The sequence below is a fragment of the Mandrillus leucophaeus genome, unplaced genomic scaffold, assembly GCF_000951045.1.
Source record: "Mandrillus leucophaeus isolate KB7577 unplaced genomic scaffold, Mleu.le_1.0 Scaffold145, whole genome shotgun sequence".
Taxonomy (NCBI): domain Eukaryota; kingdom Metazoa; phylum Chordata; class Mammalia; order Primates; family Cercopithecidae; genus Mandrillus; species Mandrillus leucophaeus.
In genome coordinates, this window is record NW_012101421.1 from 5,023,719 (window position 1) to 5,034,621 (window position 10,903).

A 10,903-nucleotide genomic window follows, 5' to 3' on the forward strand; every position below is an offset into this window, starting at 1 on the left:
CAGCACACCAACATGGCACATGTATGCATATGTAACAAACCTGCACGTTGTGCACATGTACCCTAGAACTTAAAGTATAATAAAAAAAATAGAAGTTAATGCCAAGATCTCTCAAAACTACATAATTACATGGAAATTAAACATTGCTCCTGAATGACTTTTGAGTAAAGAATAAAATTAAGGCAGAAATCAAAAAAAAAATTTTGAAACTAATGGAAATAGAGATGCAACACAGTAGGATCTTTGGGATATACCTAAAGCAGCGTTAAAAGAAAAGTTTATAGTGCCAAATGCCTACAACAAAAAGTTGGAAAGATCTCAAATTAACAACGTAACACCACACCTAGAGGAACTAGATAAACAAGACAAAACCAACACCAAAATAAGCAGAAGAAAAGAAATAACTAAAATCCGAGCAGAACTGAAAGAAATTTAGATGCAAAAATCCATACAAAAGATCAGGGAAACCAAAAATTTTTTTTTTGAAAGAATAAACAAGATAGACCACTAGCTAGATTAGCAAAGAAAAAAAGAGAAGATCCAAATAAGCACAACTGGAAATGACAAAGGTTACAACTGACCCCACAGAAATAAGAAAAACTCCTGAGATTATTATGAACACTTCTATGTAAACAACTAGAAAAATCTATATGAAATGGATAATGTCCTGGGAACACATAACCTCCCAAGATTGAACCAAGAAGAAATTGAAACCCTGAACAGTCCAATAATGAGTTCCAAAATTGAATCAGTAATAATAATAACAATAAAACTTGCCAACCAAAAAAAAAAAAAAAAAAAACCCTGGACCAGATGGATTCACAGCCTAACTCTACCAGATGCACAAAGAAGAGCTGGTACCTTTCCTACTGAAACTATTCAAAAAAAAAAATCAAAGTAGAGGGACTCCTCCCTAACTTATTCTATGAAGCAAGCATCATTCTGATACCAAAACCTGGCAGAGAGATGATGAAGAAAGAAAACTTCTGGCCAATGTCCCCGATAAATATAGACACAAAAAATCCTCAACAAAATACTAGCAAAACGAATTCAGCAGCACATCAAAAAGTTAATTCACCACAATCAAGTAGGCTTCATTCCTGGGACGCAAGTTTGGTTCGACATATGCAATCAGTAAATGTGATTCACCACATAAACAGAATTGGAAACAAAAACAATATGATCATCTCAATAGACACAGAAAAAGATTCTGATAAAATTCAACATCCCTTCATGTTAAAAACCCTCAACAAAGTAGGCATTGAAGAAACACCTCAAAATAATAAGAGCCATCTATGACAAACCCACAGCCAACATCATACTAAATGGGCAAAAGTTGGAAGCATTTCTCTTGAGAACTGGAACAAGACAAGGACGCCCACTTTCACCACTCCTATTTAATATAGTACTTGAAGTCCTAGCAGAGCAATCAGGCAAGAGAGAAATAAAAGGCATCCAAATAGGAAAAGAAGAAGTCAAACTATCTCTTCACTGATGATATGACTCTATGCCTAGAAAACTCTAAAGACTCCACCAGAAGGCTCCTGGAACTGATAAATGACTTTAGTAAAGTTTCAGGATACAAAATCAATGTACAAAAATCAGTAGCATTTCTGTATACCAATAATGTTCAAGCTGAGAGCCAAATCAAGAACACAATCCCATTTATAATAGCAACGAAAATAAAATACCTAGAAATACAGTAACTAAGGAGATGAAAGATCTGTACAATGAGAATTAGAAAATGCTGCTGAAAGAAATCAGAGATGACACAAACAGAAAAACATTTCATGCTCATGGATAGGAAGAATCAATGTCATTAAAATGGCCATACTGCTCAAAGACATCTACAGATTCAATACTATTCCTATCAAACTACCAACAACATTTTTCACAAATTTAGAAAATCTATTCTAAAATTCATATGGAACCAGAAAAGAGCCTGAATAGCCAAAGCAATCCTAAGCAAAAATAACAAAGCTGGAAGCATCACATTATCTGACTTCAAACTACACTTCAAGGCTACTGTAACCTAAACAGCCTGGTGTTGGTACAAAAACGGACACATAGACCAATGGAACAGAATAGAGGACTCAGAAATAAGGGCACATACCTACAACCATCTGATCTTCAATAATGTTGACAAAAATAAGCAATGGGGAAAAGAATCCCTATTCAATAAATGGTGTTGTGATAGATAACTGGCTAGCCATATGGAGAAGAATGAAACTGGATCCCTACCTATTACCATATACAGAGATTAACTCAAGATGGATTAAAAACTTAAATGTTAGACTTCAAGCTATTAAAATCCTAGAAGAAAACCTAGGAAATACCTTTCTTGATGTTGGCTTTGGCAAAAGATTTATGGCCAAGTCCTCAAAAGCAAGTGCAACAAAAACAAAAACTGACAAGTGGGACATAACTCAACTAAAGAGCTTCAGCACAGCAAGACAAACTATCAGCAGAATAAACAGACAACCTACAGACTGGGAGAAAATATTCACAAACTATGCATCCAACAGAGAGGCCTTATATCCAGAATCTATAAGGAACTTAAACAATTCAGCAAGCAAAGAACAAATAACCACATTAAAAAGTGGCCAAAGGACATGAACAGACACTTCTCAAAAGACATACAAATGGCCAAGAAACATGAAAAAAAAAAAGCTTAACATCACTAATCCTCAGAGAAATGCAAACCAAAACCACAATGAGATACCATCTCACACCAATAACAATGGCCTTTGTTTAAAAGTCTAAAAACAACAAATGCCAGTGAGGATATGGGGAAAAGGAAACACACACTTCCAGTGGGAATGTAAATGACATGGTTTGGCTCTGTGTTCCCACCCAAATTTCAACTTATAGTTCCCATAATTCCCACATGTTGTGGGAGGGACCCGGTGGAAGATGACTGAATTATGGGGGTGGATCTTTCCCATGCTGTTCTTATGATAGCAAATAAGTCTCACAAGATCTGACGGTATCATAAGGGAGTTTCCCTGCACAAGCTCTCTTTGCCTATCACCATCCATGTAAGATATGACTTGCTCCTCCTCATCTTCTGCCATGATTGTGAGGCCTCCCCAGCCATGTGTAACTGTGAATCCAATTAAACCTCTTTCTTTTGTAAATTGCCCAGTCTCGGGTATGTCTTTATCAGCAGTGTGAAAACAGACTAATAAAGTTAGTCCAGCCACTGTGGAGAACAATTTGGAGATTTCCTAAGAACCAAGAGTTGAACTACCATTTGATTTAGCAATTCCATTACTGGGTAAATAGTCAAAAGAAAGTAAGCTGTTCTACCAAAAAAATAAGTTTACCAGTATGTTTATTGCAGTGTGGTTCACAAGAGCAATGACATGGATTCACCCCAGGTGCCTATCAACTCTGGATTGAGTAAAGAAAATGTGGTACATATATAACATGGAATACGATGCAGCCATAAAAAAGAAAATCAAGTCCTTTGCAGCAACATGGGATGAAGGTGGAGGCCATTATCCTAAGTAAACTATTGCTGAAACAGAAAACCAAATCTACATGTTCTCACTTATAAGTGGGAATACACATCAAGTACACATGGACATAAAGATGAGAGCAATAGATGCTGGGAAATACAAGAAGTGAGAGGGAGGGACGGAAGCAAGGGCTGAAAAACTATCTATTGGGTACTATGCTCACTCCCTCGGAGATAGATTCATTCACACCAAACCTCAGCATCACACAATATACCTTTGTAACAAAATTGCATATGTACCCCCGAACCTGTAATAAAAGTTGAAGAAAAAAATACCAAAAAAGTGAAGACTTACTGAGAACTAAAAACATCACTGAAATAAATTAAAGAAGATCTAAATAAACACATGCTCGTAAATTAAAAAGCCTAATATTAAGATACTTGTTATAAGTTTAAGTTTGTTTAATATACCTGCCGTCTCAGCATCCATTTTTTTTTAATTTTTTTTTTTTAAGATGGAGTCTCGCTCTGTCACCCAGGCTGCAGTGCAGTGGCATGATCTTGGAGCAACCTCCACCTCCTGGATTCACGCCATTCTCCTGCCTCAGCCTCCCGAGTAGCTGGGACTACAGGCGCCTGCCACTACACCCAGCTAACTTTTTGTATTTTTAGTAGAGATAGGGTTTCACCGTGTTAGCCAGAATGGTTTCGATCCTGACATTGTGGTCCACCTGCCTTGGCCTCCCAAAGTGCTGGGATTACAGGCTTGAGCCACCGCGCCCAGCCTCAGCATCCATTTTTAGGGCTGATGTAAGTTATTTGAAACCCAGTTGTACTCCATCACCTTTGGCTTTTAAAATTTTTCCTCCCTGTGTGGTTGTTTCCAGTATAGCCTGCTTGTTCCTCATCCTACTGACTCAAAACCCAACACAGCTCACAGCTGCTGGCCACAATAAATCCTAATGGTCAACACCAGAATCACAAAAATAAGTTCCCCATTCAGCAGGTTTTTGTTAACTAGTCAGTCTACAACTCCTGAGAGAAAGCCTAAAGGTTAATGCCTATGGAACTTAATAAAGGTATAGTACAACCAGTCCTCCTCCCACTTTCTCCTCTCCCATCCTCCCTGCCTGCCCCCTTCTGCACTGCATCCCTTGTTGGCTCCAGACGTCCCAACGCTTTTCACAGGCACCCCTAACCTCTTTGGGACCTGTGAGTAATAAATTTCTTCTGTTTCACGAACTTTGGTTTCACTTTCTCATTGTGTCTCACCTGACAGACACACTTGAACCTAATTATCCCCCCAGTCAGGGATCTCTTAAAGGGTGGCTATCTTAGCTTATAGTCACTCTCAAGAGAGAGACCTCAAGACCAAATTAAAAAAAAACAAAAACAAACAAACAAAAAAACCATAATAATAGAACTCACAACAATGGTACTACTCCCTGTCCTGTTTGGGGTCAGGTTCCAGCTCATGCTGAGGTCCAAAGGAAGCAGATGGATGAGCAGACAGCTGAAAGAACACTGCGGGGGACAGGGCGGGCATAGGCAGGTGAAAGGTTATTTATTCAGCAGCTCTCTCATCAGCAGCTCACTCACACTAGCTCTCTCACACTGTTCGCCTTGTCTCGGCTGCTTAGTCCAGTGGCTCCCACACACAGCTGCATGTCTGTCTCTCCCTTCAGGGTCAGCAGCTTAACTCTTTCTCTGTCTCTCTCTCTCTCTCTCTCTCTCTCTGTCTCTGGGTACAAGTGAGCCAAGCTGTGTCCTGGCTCCCTCCTGTCCATCTGCAAAGACGGACAGCTCTGGCTCCGTCTCTCCTTCTCTGGGCACAAGCACACCTGTACAATGTCAGCAGGTCAGTAATACCTTTTACAGACAATAGTGGCTTAGAGCCAAATGATGAGCCTTCTTATGTTATGGCTACATGGCTGTGATAACAAGTGGAGCTATACGCCTGTGCTGGAAACTCACTGAGTCACTCTGGATGTTTACCTCAGCCTATCCATGACCAAGGCACAGCCACATTCTTTACACTCCCCAAATTGATCTCAAAATTTAATACAATCCCTATCAAAATCTCAAGTGTCTTTTTTTGTGTGTAAATTGACAAGCTGATTCTAAAATCCATATGGAAAATCAATGTACACAGAACAGCCAAAACAATTTTGAAAAAAAGAACATTGGAGTACTCACACCCTAAGATTTACAACCTTCCTACAAAACTACAATAATGGAAAAAGTGTGGTACTGGTGTACGGATAGTCATATATATCAACCGAACAGAATTCAGTCTAGAAATAACCCTTATATTTAGGTCAATTGATTTTCAACAAGAGTGCCAAGAAAACATAATGGAATGATAATCTTTTCAACAAATGGTGGTGGGACAACTGAGTATCTGCCTACAAAAGGAAGGTGGACCCCTATATCACACCATATGTAAAAAGGAACTCAAAATGAATCAAAGACCTAAATATAAGAGCTAAAAGTATAAAACTCTTAGAAGAAAACATGCATGATCTTCATGACCTTGGATTAGACAATGGCTTCATAGACATGAAACCAAAAGCACCAGCAAAAGTAGGGAAAAAAATAAGCTGGACTTCTCCAAAACTTAAAAGTTTTGTGCCTCTAAGGATGCAATTAAGACAGTGAAAAGATGACTCACAAAGTGGAACAAACTATTGGTTAATTATGTATCTTATAAGAAGAAACTTATATCCAAGGCCAGCCATGGTGGTTCACACCTGTAATCCTGACACTTTGGGAGGATGAGGTAGGAAGATCACTTGAGGCCAGGAATTCAAGACCAGCCTGGGCAACATAGCAAGACCCCCATCTCTACAATTTTTTTTTTTTAATAGCTGGGTGTGGTGGTGCATACCTGTAGCCCAGCCACTTGAGAGGTTGAGGTGGGTGGATTGCTTGAGCCCAGGGGTTTAAGGCTGCAGTGAGCTGTGATTGTGCTACTGCACATCAGCCTCAGCAACGGAGCATGACACAGTCTCTAAAATATCAGCCTGTGCAGACAGAGCAGCCCCAGGAGTCTGAGCTCCTTGCCTCATAGGCTGTAAAGAACTTTTCACTTTCTGTCCTCAGTTTGAGCCTTTGCCAGATTTCAAAACAGCAGGCCAACATTGCACTGTAGCTCCTATAGGGGGGTTTGTGAAAGGCGGGAGTGGGACATGGTCTCAATTCATAATTATGCTATTTAAATGACCAAAGTTAGGGAGTCAGCTGTGAGAGGAGACTGGCATTGTGGAAAGAACACAGGCTTTGAAGCCAGATAGCTATAGGTTCAAATCCAAATATCTAGGCCTCGGTCTTGTCCTCTCTAAAATGCCTACCTCACTGGGGAATCACAATATCTTGATAGAGATAACATTAACAAATGATTTTTTCCCTTCTGCTGTTCTCATCATTTCCTTCTGCTAGGGCTAGTGTCAGGAGCAGGGGAGCAACTGTCCCTAGCTGTCTGCCAGACCAGACCAAGGACCCTCTGCAGCTGGGCAGCTGGAAGTGGATCCAGTGCAGAAGCATGTACATCTGATTCCACTTAACCAATACATGACTCAGCTCAACTCTAGCAAAGAGACGTTTAAAACTGCAAAAGAAACAAGACAGTATTGACTCTTCAGCAATTCCATTGTTACTAAGCCCAGGCCACTTGGCTTCACCCTACACACTAAGTGTGCCTTCCAAGGAAGACAGACTCACATACCACAGGCAGCCACAGGAATAAAAAGCTGGCATGGGACAGAAAATTCTCCACACCACAGCCAGAGTGACTGTTTTGATACTTTTGTCAGCTCATGCTGCTCCTCTGCTCAAAACCAGCCTTTCTGGCCCACTCACATCGAAATGCAAGTCCTCGCCATGGCCTGTAAGGCCCACATGACACGGCTCCTGCATGCTGCTCAGCCCTGCCTCAGGCCCTTTCTGTCCCTTCATGATGCCTGGCCACACTGCCCTGCAGGAGAAAAGTCTCATCCAGTCTCGTGATGGCAGACTCAAAATTTCTAGATATATTACCAGATAGAATTCAACATTTTATTAAAACAACAATTTACGGCCGGGCACGGTGGCTCAAGCCTGTAATCCCAGCACTTTGGGAGGCCGAGGCAGGCGGATCACAAGGTCAGGAGATCGAGACCATCCTGGCTAACACCGTGAAACCCTGTCTCTACTAAAAAAATACAAAAAACTAGCCGGGCATGGTGGCAGGTGTCTGTAGTCCCAGCTACTCGGGAGGCTGAGGCAAGAGAATGGCGTAAACCCAGGGGGTGGAGCTTGCAGTGAGCTGAGATCGCGTCACTGCACTCCAGCCTGGGGCACAGAGCAAGACTCCGTCTCAAAAAAAAAAAAAACAAAAAAAAAAACAATTTACTTCAAGTTGGGATTATCTCAAAATGTAGCTAAGGTTCAATAGAAAATCTGTGAATATATTGGACCAACAGATGTGGGATAAAACATTAGTAACCTGTTTCAAAAGCGTATGTTTAACATATATCTTTAAAAAGTTATTGCACTTTAATTTTACTTCAACAGCTAAAACTATATTTAATGACAAAACCCTAGAGACTTTGCTATTTAAATCAAAAACAAAACGAGGATGCCTGCTATCACCATTACCGCTTGCCAGTGTTCAGGAAGTTAAGCAGTAATGCACTCCTGGCAATGCATTAGGACACGAAACAGAAAGGAGAGGCAAAAAAAGTGTCATCAAGATCAACAGTTTGTTATCATTATTTGCAGATGATGGTCATTTATCTGTTCATTAAAGCACCAAATATACCCTTGAGCCACCTCTATGTCTCACACCGCTCCAGCACTCAGAATGCCAAGCTCCCTGCCCTTGTGAGCTGACATGGCAGGGGGAAGAAAATAAATAAAAAGCAAGCTAACAATGAAGAATATGCCCTGAAGAAAAATAAACCAACTGACAGAGTGACAGAGCAGCCAGGGCCATTCTGGAGCAGGTGGACAGCCTACCTCAAGAGGGGATGTTTGACCAAAAGGCACAAAAGAGCAAGCCGTGGAACCAGTGGGCAGTATTCCAGGTGGGGGAACAGTGAGGATCAAAACCCTGAGACCAGCAGATCAGCACGCAGGAGGACTAACAGGGCAGTGTGGCCAGGCGTTGTGAGGGGACAGAAAGGGCCTGAGGCAGGACTGAGCAGCATGCAGGAGCCACATCACATGGGCCTTACAGGCCATGACGAGGACTTGTATTTCAATGTGAGCGGGTCAGAAAGGCTGGTTTTGAGCAGAGGAGCAGAATGAGCTGACAAAAATCTCAAAAAAGTCACTCTGGCTGTTGTGTGGATAATTTTCTATTAGGACTAAGAGTGGCAACTGGGGTCCAGTAAGGAGTATGTTTTAAGAACCCAGTGAGTGACAAGAATTGGGAGACAGTAACAGCATGGGGTTGTGGATTTTTAATATAAAACCAACAGACTTGAGGATGCGTGGGATGTGGGATGTGAGAGAAACAAAAGAGTCAAGGACAATGTTTCGCCTTTTGGCCTGAGGAACAGGTAGTGATCATTGCAGTCAGAGAACCATGGTGGAGGAGGCCGTAGGGTCAGGAGGTCTGTGCACCTTACCTTCCAAATGGGCACATGATGTTAAAATAAAACGTTTTGAGTAATCAGAACATAGATAATTGTGTTCCAGGATGGATCATACAGAGCCACACCCATATCTGATTTGGATGTTGAAATTTGAGAATTTTGAGATGATGAGACTTAGATGAGATTTTTCAACTTAATGAGACCTTGGGGAACCTTGGGATGGGATGAATGTATTTTGTACGTGGGATAGTTGCAAATCTTTAGGAGTCAGAGGGCAAATTATTGTAGGTAGAATAATGATTTCCAAAGATGGCCATGTCCTAATCCTTGGAAACAGTATGTTAGCACAGGCGAATTAAGGTTACAGATGGAAATATGGTTGCTAATCACCTGACCTTAAGATGGGAATATTATCCTGGATTATCCCAGGGTTATCCCTTGGTTGCAATGTAATTCCAATGCCCTTAAATGTGAAGGAGGGAGGCAACATCTCTGTCAGTGTCAGAGAGTTGTGATGTAAGAAAGACTCCACTGGCCTTTGCTGGCTTTGAAGATGGAAAGAGGCCACCAGTCAAAGGAAGTAAGCAGCTTACAAGCTGGAAAAGTCGAGAAAACAGATTATCCTCTTAAACTTCCAGAAAGGAAAAGAGCTATACTGACACCTTGATTTTAGCCCAGTAAAACCCACTTTGAACTTCTGACCTTCAGAATTGTAAGATAATAGGCTTTTGTCTTTAAGCCACTAGTTGGTACTACTTTGTTACAGCAGCATTAGGAAACTAATACAATGTTGGATTACACTGATTGATTTTAAAATATTGAACTATGCTTGCATCCCTGAAATAAACCTCACTTAGTCATGGTATATAATTCTTTTATATGTTGAATTGTGTTTGCTAATATTTTGTTAAGCATTTTTGCATCTATATTTGTGAGCAATATTGGTCTGTAGTTTACATTTTTGTACTGTCATTGTGTGGTTTGGTAGCAGTTTAATGTTGACTTCATAAAATGGGCTAAGAAGCGTTCCCTTCTCTTCTATTTTCTGGAGAAGAATTATAAACTTAGTATAGAATTCTTCAAGTGTTTGGTAGAATTATCCAGCTAAACCATTGGGAGGTGCACATTTCTTTTACAGTATTTGTAAACTAAAAATTTATCTAAATTGTTACAGGACAGTTTAAGTGATCTATTTCATATTTAGTGAGTTTGATTAGTTTGTACTTTTCAAGGAATTGGTCCACTTCATCTAAGTTGTTGAATTTTTGTGTATAAAGTTGTATGTAGTACTCCCTTATCATCCTTTTGATGTCTTCAAGATCTGTAATGATATCCCATTTCACTCCTGATAACTTCTGATTTATCTTATTTCTTTTCTTTATTTATCAGTCTTACTAGAAGTTTGTCAATATTATTGACCTTTTCAACAAATCCATTTTGGTTTCATTGATTCTTTTCTATTATTTTTTGTTTTCAATTCCATTTATGTCTACCCTTACTTTTATTATTCCCTTCCTTTTCCTTGCTTTGAGCTTATTTCAGTCTAGGTTCTCAAGGTAAGAGCTTACATTATTGATTTGAGATGTTCCTCTCTTCTTATGTACATGTTTAGTGCCATAAATTTCCTTCTCAGCACTACCTTGGTTGTGCCTCACATTTTGATATGTTGTATTTTCAAAGCTACTCAGTTCAATTTCTTTAATTGCCCTTGAGATTTCTTCTTTGTGTGTGTATTATTATTTTTTATTTTTATTTTTTAATTTTTTTATTATACTTTAAGTTCTAGGGTACATGTGCACAATGTGCAGGTTTGTTACATATGTATATGTGTGCCATGTTGGTGTGCTGTACCCATTAACTCGTCATT